The sequence below is a fragment of the Octopus sinensis genome, linkage group LG2 (assembly GCF_006345805.1).
Source record: "Octopus sinensis linkage group LG2, ASM634580v1, whole genome shotgun sequence".
Lineage (NCBI taxonomy): Eukaryota > Metazoa > Mollusca > Cephalopoda > Octopoda > Octopodidae > Octopus > Octopus sinensis.
In genome coordinates this window covers 52,078,227-52,090,726 of record NC_042998.1, presented here as the reverse complement: position 1 = coordinate 52,090,726, position 12,500 = coordinate 52,078,227, and positions in this window count along the sequence as shown.

Below are 12,500 nucleotides of genomic sequence, written 5' to 3'. Positions count from 1 at the left end.
TCTTTCTCTCCCCCCTCTCTCTTTCTCTCCCCCCTCTCTCTCTCTCTCTCTGTCACTCTCTTACTCTTAGAAGCAAACATAAGAAGCAAAGAAGTTCTAAGAAATGCATCTGACAAATTTGTTCTTGATAATATACAATTATTAACTTGTTAATTTCCATTTTCTTTTCTTCATATATCATCATCATCATCATCATCATCATCGTTTAACGTCCGTTCTCCATGCTAGCATGGGTTGGACGGTTCGACCGGGGATCTGGAAAGCCAGAAGGCTGCACCAGGCTCCAGTCTTATCTGGCAGTGTTTCTACAGCTGGATGCCCTTCCTAACGCCAACCACTCCGTGAGTGTAGTGGGTGCTTTTTACGTTCCACCTGCACAGGTGCCAGGCGAGGCTGGCAACGGCCACGGTTGGATTGGTGTATTTTATGTGCCACCTGCACGGAAGCCAAACGAGGGGGTGCTGGCATCGGCCACGAGTCGGATAGTGCGACTCATATATATGTATATATATATATATATATATATATATATATATACATACACACACACACACACACATACACACACACATATATACATAAGGTTAGTAGAGTTAGAGGTTGGAATAACTGTCTAAGGGATAGGAATATCCGTTTTCCTACCAGTATAAATTACCTATGTTAACCTTGGGCATACATATGCAAGCATATTATGGTCATAGGATACAGGCAATAACAAAGATAAACAAGAGTTTATCATGAATTAAATTTAAATCAAATAGAAAATGGAGAAATCTTGATCAGCAGCAATTGACTACAATCGATTATTACTTTTTAATACTAAAAGTTTATCCCATCTAACAACCGTTTCTGCTTCTTCTCTTTTCTTTTATCTTATATATTTTTCTTCACTCTAATGAAGCTCCATGTTCCAGATTGGAAGTGCTACTAAATAGGATGAATATTATTCTCAGAATTTTCTTTGGCAACACTGTAGGACACTGGAAGCAGAAACGGCTGTTAGGTGGGATAAACTTTTAGTATTAGAAAATAATAACTGATGGAAGTCAATTGATGTTGATCAAGATTTCTCCATTTTCTTCTTAATTTTTATATACATATATATATATATATATATTCATGTATGTATTTATCATCGCCATTATCACTTAGCATCGGTTTTTTATGCTGATATAGGTCAGACAGTTTGACAGAATCCAGCAACTCAGAAGAGCATGCCAAGGGCATCCATGCAATAGAAACCATATCAGAGTAGACTTTGGATCCAATGTCTGCTTTTGCAGTGTCTCTTTGCTTAAATGCCCTTCTTAATGCAGGCTACTTTAGAGAATATTTTTGGTGCTTTTTTTGGGGGGGGGGCACCAACATATGTGAGTTCAACAAATAACTTATAAGGAAATGGAGCAACCCCTATGACTGAGTTGGATGGTAGTAGAGGAGAATGTAGTAGGGGAGTTTGTAGTAAAGGTGATTGTAGCACAGGAGATTGTAGTAGAGGAAATTTTAGTAGAGGGGATTGTAATAAAGGAGATTGTAGTAATGGAGATTGTAGTACAGGAGATTGTAGTAGAGGTGATTGTAGTAGAGGGTATTGTAGTAGAAAGGATTGTAGTAGAGGGGATTATAGTAGAGGAGATTGTAGTAGGGGAGATTGTAGTAGAGGGGATTGTAGTAGAGGAGATTGTAGTAGAGGAGATTGTAGTAGAGGAGATTGTAGCAGAGGTGATTGTAGTAGAAGTTATTGTAGTATAGGGGATTGTAGTAGGGGAGATTGTAGTAGAGGAGATTGTAGTAGAAGAGATTGTAGTAGAGAGGATTGTAGTAGAAGAGATTGTAGTAGAGACAATTTTAGTAATGGTCCTACATAAAAAGCACCCAGCACACTCTCTAAAGTGGTTGGCATTTGGAAGAGCATCTGAGTGTAGAAACTAAGTCAAATCAGACTGTAACCTGGTGCAGCTCGCCTGCTTGCCAGCTCTGGTCACAATGTCCAACCCATGCCAGCATGGAAAACAGACATTAAAGGATGATGATGAGGGACAGACGAAGATATTTTACTATAGAAGAGATACATGGCCACTTTGTATTATAAAGGAGTGGGTAGGAGTAGCTGCAAAAATGATAAAGATGTTGGTGACAAGGTATCAGAGCATATTCTCAAAGTACAAGGTGGGTATAAGAAAGAATAAAGGCTGAAGATGAGCAAGTGAAGATGGATAAGTTTATAGGAGTAGCAGTGAAACTAGCAGATGATATACAATGGTGGAAGTGTGGTTAATGGTAAATATCAGAATGTGTGGCGGGAGATAACAGAAATAGTTCAGAAAGGTGGAGGTGATAAGTGGTAATACAGGAAGAGTGGAGAGCAATAGTATAATGATAAATCTGTAAATAAACTGGAAAAGAGGGAAATGGTGTGTGAGGTGGGACAGTGTAGGGAGGGAGAGATAGAGAGAGAAGAGGAAAGAGAGTGACAGATGTACAGGGAGAGAAATGGAGGTTAGAGGTACATAGTGATGACTATAGAGAGTGGGAAAACAGTGTTAAAAAGCACCAAAATATGTCATGAGCAGACAGAGCTTATCCAACAGAAGTGGTGGCATTGCTAAAAGTACATTTCTTCCTCCTTGCGCTTCATCAGTGGCAAGTATACACTGGTAACTGTATGCTAACACAAAATTATATATGTCTATAAAAAATATTATCCCAAGACAAATACTGCAGTAAATTAGGTTTTTGATCATGTATATTCTTTGTATTCTCTAAGTATGATATGCAGATTGCTATTTTAAACTAATACTGCTTTTGACACACATAATGAATTTTTTCAGCCTGCCAGCTAATTGTGACAGTGATTTTCTAATCACTGTTTTATTTTATCTTTAACAGTAGAGTTTGTCTCGGCATGTGATTGCCAGTAGACATTTGCTACAAACAAACCTCAAAGAAGCACAAATATACATTTAGCAATGCCACCACCACTACTGAAGAATTTTCCTCTGCTGCTTATATATTTTTATGTATTTTAATACTGCACATCTGTAAGAGATACTATCTTAGAATGAATACCATCGTTAATTAGGCTTTACAGCTCTTGTCACTCATAACGAATAAATAAATATATATATATATATATATATTATTGATAGAAATGGTAAGACAACAAAAGAATGGAAGAGACCTCGATATTATGTAAATAGAGGAATTATCAGTAAATGTAATATGTGACAATTATTTAGTAGCCATGATAAAACTCCAAAACTCAGAGTTTTATCATGGCTGCCAAATAATTATAACATATTACATTTACATATATATATATATATAATTATATCTATCTTTGTTTGAATTACATAATAGCTTTTCTCTAATTTATATATATTATATATTTATTTTGTGAAATTTGATTTAATACTAAATTGAATTTTTCCCAGTAAGTTTGGAGTTATACTCCCTAATATTATTATTATTATTATTATTATTAGTACTATTATTATTATTATTATTATTATTATTATTAGTACTATTATTATTATTATTATTATTATTATTATATATATATATATATATATATATATATATATATACCTGAGTAAACACATAAATGTGAAATAAGATGGGTAAAATATAGTACTTGAATACGGAGGTAGAGTAATGTGCTTTATTATTAAAGTTGCAAAAACATCACAAAAAAAACTGCAACTCAGAATTTCAGAGTTTTATGTTCCCATTCATTGGGTGGTGGTAATCAAGAATGGAGTAAGAATTGTGATTTTTATTCCATTCTTGACCACAACTGCCTAACAAATGGGAACATGAAACTCTGAGTAGCAGTTCTTTGTGATATTTTTGTGATGCTTTTGCAGCTTTAATCATAAAGTATATATATATATATAGGCGTGGAGGCGCAATGGCCCAGTGGTTAGGGCAGCGGACTCGCAGTCATAGGATCGCGGTTTCAATTCCCAGACCGGGCGTTGTGAGTGTTTATTGAGCGAAAACACCTAAAGTTCCACGAAGCTCCGACAGGGGGTGGTGGCGATCCCTGCTGTACTCTTTCGCCACAACTTTCTCTCACTCTTTCTTCTGTCGGCCTGCTCGCTTAGCCAGCGGGGTGGCGTCATTTGAAGGCTAAAACAATGCGAAGCACATTGTGACCAGCGATGTGTAGCAACATCTGATAGCCTGGTCGGTCATGGTGATCACGGTGATATATATAGGCACAGTGGTGGCTGTGCAGTAAGAAGATTGTTTCCCAACTAGATAATTCTGGATTCAGTCCTACTGTGTGGCACCTTGGGTAAGTGTCTTCTACTATAGCCTCGGGCCAACTAAAGTCTTGTGAGTTGATTTGGTAGACAGAAACTGAAAGAAGTCTGTTGTATATACATATATATATATATATATATATATATATATATATATATATATTATATATATATATATATGTATGTTTATATGTATTTGTCTGTCTATGTTTGTCCCCCACCACCATTGCTTGACAATCGATGTCGGTGTGTTTATGTTACTTTAACTTAGCAGCTCAGTAAAAGAGAATGATAGAATAAGTACTAGGCTTACAAAGAATAAGTCCTCGGATCAATTTGTTCAATTAAAGGCGATACTTCAGCATGGCCACAGTCAAATGACTGAAACAAGTAAAAGAAAAAGAATATATATATATATATATATATATATATCACACATATATACACATACGTGTGTGTGTGTGTGTGTGTGTTAAAGCAATGTTATTATTTTAGAGCAAGTTTAAGAATAACAACAGACAATTTACTGATGGGGGTGACTCAATACTCTGATTAGAATAAAATTTATTATGAAGATCAAGTAGACTAAAAGTTCAAGTTTCTGCTATCAACTTGTTCAACCAAACTGGTTCAAGATGATGAAACTGGAAGCCTTAGTCAATCTGGGTAAGAAAGGAGGAATGAATGACTAAATGTATGTATGTTGTTTGTAATGTATATTGGTATGTATATATGTAGGCATCAGTGTGTATGTTGCTTGGATGTAATGTATAAGGATATAAAGTACAGCTAATGCAAAGAGACACGTGAAAATAAAATGAAGCCACATAATGAAATAAATTCACATTATATATTCTATGTTTGGACACAATCATCATTCTAGCAATCAAACATTGACAGGGCCATTAGGGATAAGAAACAGGACTGGAAATGTGGTGGTAGCAGGCAACTGTATCAGATAGTCAGAAGGGAAGCTAGGAGACAGGTTTACTTAGCTAGTGGAGAAGCAGACGTTTATAGACATACACTTTTGTCTTCAGAACTGCAAGGACACTCAGTCACATGAGTGTGTTTTTGAGCATATACACTTTGGTATCGGAACAAATGATATACAGAAACAGATTAAATATCAAAAACACAAATATTCTTTATTTGCTTTGTATTTTTATTTCAATATTTTGTTCTTGTTACTTGTTTCAGTCATTTGACTGCGGCCATGCTGGAGCACCGCCTTTAGTCGAGCAACTCGACCCCGGGACTTATTCTTTGTAAGCCCAGTACTTATTCTATCAGTCTCTTTTGCCGAACCGCTAAGTGACGGGGACGTAAACACACCAGCATCGGTTGTCAAGCAATGCTAAGGGGACAAACACAGACACACAAACATATACACACACTTATATATATATATATATATATACATATATACGACAGGCTTCTTTCAGTTTCCGTCTACCAAATCCACTCACAAGGCATTGGTCAGCCCGGGGCTATAGCAGAAGACACTTGCCCAAGATGCCACGCAGTGGGACTGAACCCGGAACCATGTGTTTGGTTAGCAAGCTACTTACCACCCAGCCACTCCTGCGCCTATATGTAGCTAAATTTTATCTAGAAGTGTTGTCTACCATTTAAATTTGGTGCTAGAATTGCAGATGGTATCACAGTAATGCACCAGCTCCAGAATTCCATCTCCAAAGAGGTAAAGTTTGTAAGAAAAACCAAAACTTTCTACAGTAACTCCAGTTCAGTTTTTGTGCATATTTTCACCTGTGATCGTAAATGCTAAGTAATGGCCAAAAGAGTATGACTGCAAATACAAGCCGCCAAAGTGGGATTCCTTTGAATGATCTCTGGAGTAACATTGATACTGTGTGTATCTGGGAGAACAAGGGGTCTCTCCATATCAAGCCACTGCTTTTTTTAGCATTGAAAGGTCACAGCTCTAGTGTTATAGATGTGTACTTTGAACACTACAGAGAAGAACTGCAAGATGGATTCTTCAAGCCGAGCTAACTGGCAGCCGACCTAGAGGTAGACCAAGACAGGCGACTGGATAGGTGTGGTTGTGTGGTAGGAAGCTTGCTTCTCAATCACATGGTTCCAGGTTCAGCCCCACTGCATGGCATCTCAGGCAAGTGTCTTCTACTATAGCCTCAGGCAGTCTTGTGAGTGGATTTAGTAAACAGAAACTTAAAGAATCCCATCATATATACATAATATATATGTATATCTGTCTGTCTTTGTGTGTCTGTCTGCCCACTACCACTTAACAACCACTGTTGGTGAGTTTATGTCCCTGTAACCGAGCAGTTTAGCAAAAGGCTCTGGTAGAATAAGTACGAGGCTTAAAAAGAATAAATATTGGGTGTTGATTTATTTGACTAAAAGATTTTCAAGGTGGTGCCCCAGTATGGCCACAGTCTAATTGATGATTGAAACAAGTAAAAGATAAAAAAAAATAACAACCTCAGTTGGTCACACCAAAAAAAATCTAATGATTTTGTGGGAAAAGATCACAAGACAGATTCCTCTAATAGAGCAAGAAGGAGATGATTGAATAGTATCCCTAATCACAGTTGGTCATGCTTGGGAATCCGGCCAGAAAGTCTAATGATGGTTTCTTCTGATAGGACCCTATGGAGGGGGAGTCTGAAGATTCTACAACCCTCCCAGGAATAGTGAGCAGAGAAGATGGATCGATGTATGGGTTCTAATTTTCTATATTTTTATATCATCATCCTCGTCATTATCATCATTATCATTTAACATCCACCTTCTATACAGGCACAGCTTGGACAGTTTGACAAGAGCCAACCAGGCAGAAGACTACCCTAGGCTACTGTGTCTGTTTTGACAGGGTTTTGCTCTAGAGTGGACCGAGTGCTTTTACATGGCACCAGCACAGTCGAGGTCAGTTTTGATATGGTTTTTACAGCTGGATGCCCTTCAAAATACCAACCACTTTACAGAGTGAACTGGATGCTTTCTATGCAGCTGCAGAAGCACAAGCAGGGTTGCCAAGTAACTTACAAGACAAGGAATTTTGAGAGGAAAGGGGTCATTGGAGGAGGAAATCTTGTATCAGATGATGAAAGGTTAGAGTGAGACAGAGAGGCACAAATGGGTGTCTTGCTATAAAATAGGTACATAATCCTATCAAAAGCAACCATCATACACACACACACACACACACACACACACACACACAAGGGGCTGCTCAAAAGTTCCTGGTTTGGGGTAAAAGAAAATATAGGAGGATCAGTTAATTATGACCTTGTTCAACATATTCCCCTCTCAGATTCACACACTTATTACAATAGTGCTTCAGTTTTTTAAGCTCTGTAAAAGAACTTGGAAGATTAGGCCTCCAAACAAGCCTTTCATGATATCCTTAAAGTCAAGAGCTTTTGAGTACCATTTCATAGCAATAATATAATGATTTTACTACTGTTTTGGCATAAAGTTAAATTATGCACTTCAAGTAATGAATCTGAAGGGGCTCCTATTTTCCGTAGTGATACTGGTATATTGTCAAGACCCAGTTCCTTGACACAGCTCTGTAACCCTTCTTTGGTGAAGTCATTTATATCTATAGGTAAGGTTGCTTTTGTAGTAGTAATGGTAGTCTGGAGTATGACATTTAGTGACTGTTCAATTCAATTCATAATTTGGTCTTAATTTTGTTTGTTTTTAGTTTTCTATATTCTCTTTCTTCGTGTGTTTTCTTTCAGCACCATTTTGTTTACACTGCTTTCCAAAATTGAGTTTTGTGAGAAAAGTAATCAAAGAGCTATCTCAAAGAAATGAAATTTATTTTTAACAATACAGAAGCATTAGTTTATCAATAACTGCAACTAAAATCTACAAAATATTGCTTTCAAGAATATGTTTCCATGTATAAAACCATTATCTCCAAATTCTTGCAGCATAACAGCTATTTGACAGTATCAAAGATCAGTAAAACATTCGATTCAATCCACCAAATCAAACTGATGCAGATTCTTAAAGTATAGAGTATCCTAGGAACCAACATAAATGCAGTTGCAATCTTCAATAGTGAAAGAATTTTGAAAACCTAATTTTGAGAAAAATGTATTAAAATAGGAATTTATAAGAATTTTCTAAACAGTGTAGACTTTAATAATCATTGTCTTTTAGTAAAAGATACAAACTCCACCCTAATTGATAAGCTGATTTCTTTATTATAATATAGATTACTAATTTATATACTCTTAAAAACAAGTCTCAAGTAAGTTCTAGCTTTATTGAATAAATTCTGCAGTACTTTCCCAAAGTTATATTCCATCTATAACATGTCATATTTTATATCTATATTTAATACTTTATATTTGTAATTTTTTTTTACTGTATACTTGATCCTTTACAAAGCTCCTCTGGTGATTCTATTATTCCTTGCACAATACCTTCAATAAGATACACATTTAATTTCTTGGACTTCTAGTCAAACACAATAGCATGACAAATTTTCTTAGTTGCTAAAAACTGCTGAGAATTCAATGTATTTAGGATACCTCTACAATCATTCATCTACACTTTCTTCCAAACTACATATTACTAATATGTAATATTTTTTTCCACACATATCTTCAGACCTATTTATTGAATAGCTACTTCTTGAATACAGTGCTTGTATATTAATCTGGACTTCTCCATATTATATTCTAATAACATTCTAATTACATATTATTGTGTAATTCATATTTTTCTAAACCTCATTTGGCATCATACCACAAAACACATTTTCATTTTGCTGTGCATTATCTGATCTTATTTTATTTCATTTCATTTCATCCTTTTTTTATTGTAGTTCTTCTCTATATCATTTTTATAAATTACTTTTGAAGTATCTAATCACATGCCTTGTTATTCTGCTCATAATATATTCAAAGTAACAACTCTGATGAGTTTCTTCAGATTTCTTTTCTTCTCCCTCTCCTGGTTTTTTTTTTATATATATACGTAGCATCAGTTTGTATTATAATAACTACATGTATGAAAATACAAACACAGATTTGTGTGCATACATTGGTCTCATGCATATATGTGTGTATGAGTTTGCATGTATATATGTGGATTTGTTTGTATGCATGCATTTATGCATCCATACATACATACTTACCTCAGTCAAACCGTCCAACCCATGCCAGCATGTAAAACGGACGTTAAATGATGATGAGGATGATGATGATTATGATGATGATGATGATGATATATATATATATACACACGCACATACTAGCAGAAGCACCCAGCATTGCCCAAGTTAACCCTTTCGTTACCGTATTTATTTTGAGATGCTCTGTGTTTCTTTCAATTAATTTTAAATATAGCAAAGAATTTAGTAAAATAACTTAGTTATCATTCAGCTAGTGTTAAGAACATGAATTGTGACTAAGGTTTGGTGGAAGATTTTAATTCAAAACTTTATGAAAACAAGACATTTGTACCACTGAGCCAGAGCCAGTTTCAGCTGGATTGGTAATGAAAGGGTTAAAGATGATAATGAGATTTCATTCAAAAATTTGATAAATGAGTTTTTCTTAATAATTATTGTGATTAGTGATTCTAGTATTACAGGCATACCAAATTCTGTGAGATCAGCAAAAATAACACTTGAAATAAAAAACACATCTTTATATACGTTATGAGTTTTTCCCAGTGGAATATAATTGTAAATATTTTTTTAACTTCAAACATGTGAGCATTCAGCATACAATTATCCATGAGAGAAGCAAATTTCCTTTTAATCACAAACCAGTTACTGATAAGGTCTGTCCTTGTGGTTTGTTGATGGGCATTGCAAAACTTACTCTAACTGGAAACTGTACTCTTTTAAATTGCACTGGTAAATCAGTAGGTATTAATGGAATTCTAGTAATGAATACATTATCACCTGCTCCACATCCAGAAAGTACAGTAGCTTCTATAACATGTGGCATCGTTTTCTTGGTCCATTGCAGAACTGCGGAAGATCTAAATTTCTTAGAAGCATTATAGGTGCTTCAAGTTTCATGACAAGCTTATAAGGTGGTAAACCTTGTGGTTCCAGTGAGTTTAAAAATTGAACCGTCCAACCCATGCTAGCATGGAAAGCGGACGTTAAACGATGATGATGATGATGATGATGATGATGAATTTACTATTTCTAACTGGTCAACAACAGTGTCAATAGAGCTGTATGATTGGCAGTTTCCTGTATAATTCGATGGCAGCACCACATGACTTGCACTGTGCTTGTGGTGTGTATTTTTCCCAGTGTGCTAACAATTCTGCCAGCTCATGACCTAAGAAGATATGATATTGATATATTATTAATACAGCTCGTTAGTCTTCTTATTGCTATTTGTTTTCCAAGTGAGAGGTTTTTATTCCAGTTAACATTGAAAGCACTGAGCTACAGGGCAATTTATTGACAAGGAAGTCAACATAAGGTCACTACTTTTGCTTGAGTGATTTCATACAATAACAAGGCTCTGGCAGCAGATTTAAAGACTGTATTATTTACATGCCTAGCCTCTAACACTGACAAGAAAAAGAATCACTACTGAGTCATCTGGCTTGCCACCCTTTCTCACTGAACAGGAAAATCTGCATGGATAGGGCCCTCCATGGATTCATGGATAAACATTTTGCACAGGACCAAAGATATAGGAAAATATTCAACAGACATAACTTAAGGGTCTCTTTTAGCTACACACCTATTGTCAAGAATATGATGATTTTTCTGATGATTTTTAATTATTATCAATTAATATCCTTAAAATGCTGGCTGGGGCTGAATGCTTTTGTAGGGTTTATGGTGAGTGCCTAGTGAGTAGTCAATGCAACACAGAAGCATTGTTTCACAAAGCAGAAGTAGTGTCAACCAACACCAAGTGGTTGATGCATCTACAGAAAAATTATCAGGGCAATAGAGGACCCTTTAAGGCCAGTCTCAATAATCACAAATCCACTTTTAGAATCCAAGATATTCTTTTATTCTTTTATTTGTTTCAACTATTTGACTGTAGCGACACTGGAGCACTGCCTTAAAGAGTTTTAGTCAAAGAAATTGAGCCCAGGACTTTGTTTTCTAACCCTAGTATTTATTCTCAGGCCCACTAAGTTACAGGAATGAAAACACATCAACATCGGTTGCCAGGTGATGGTGGGGGGACAAACACAGACACAAAGATGCACACATATACATACATACATACATACACACACACAAACACACACACACACACACACACACACACATATGATGGGTTTCTTTCAGTTTCATTCTAGCAAATCCATTCACAAGGCTTTGGTTGGCCCAAGGCTATAGTACAAGACACTTGCCCAAGGTGCCACACAGTGGTACTGAACCTGAAACCATGTGGTTGGAAGCAAGCCTCTTATGATACAGCCATGCCTGTGCCTATATGTAATGTTACAACTTTACCCCACTATGCATGGCAACAAAAGAGGAAACAATGCTATATAATATCAATTAAAGGTCGTTGAAATATTCTAGACCATATCTTACTGAAAGCAGAAGCTACAGACTCTACTTAGCAGAGAGGAGAATCATTCTAAAACTCATTTGATCTGGGTACTTTCCTGAACTTGTAAAGTGAAATTATTGGCTGTTGCCTTTATGAGTGCCAATTCATTTAGGCAATGTGGTCATGTCCATTTCTCAACTAAAGAACGAATACATTTGTGTCTGTACACACACACACACACACACACACACACAGCACTTAATATACTTCACCTCTGGCTAACCCCAATCCACGAAGAATAATGCTTCTCCTGAAAAATGATATTTTTATCTATATTTCATTCCACACTTTTGCCACCAATGAGCAGCTAACTTAGAGTCTATGCATCTCCAACATAAAACAGAAAAATTGGTTAATATTGTCTGGAGGCAATATTTGGTGTGAAGTAATGGTCATATTATGACCATTTATATTCCATAACCAGTAATATATTGCTTGATGTTATAAATATATACTTGGTCTTTTACTTATATTGAGTGTGCTTTTTTCCTGATTTATAACTAGCTGTTAATATAAATATGCATGTTGTGCATTTGTGCATGTGTGTATATATATATATATATATATACACACACACACATATATATATATATATGTATGTATATATTATACATACATACATACAACATACATACATACATACATACATACATGCATACATACATACATACATACA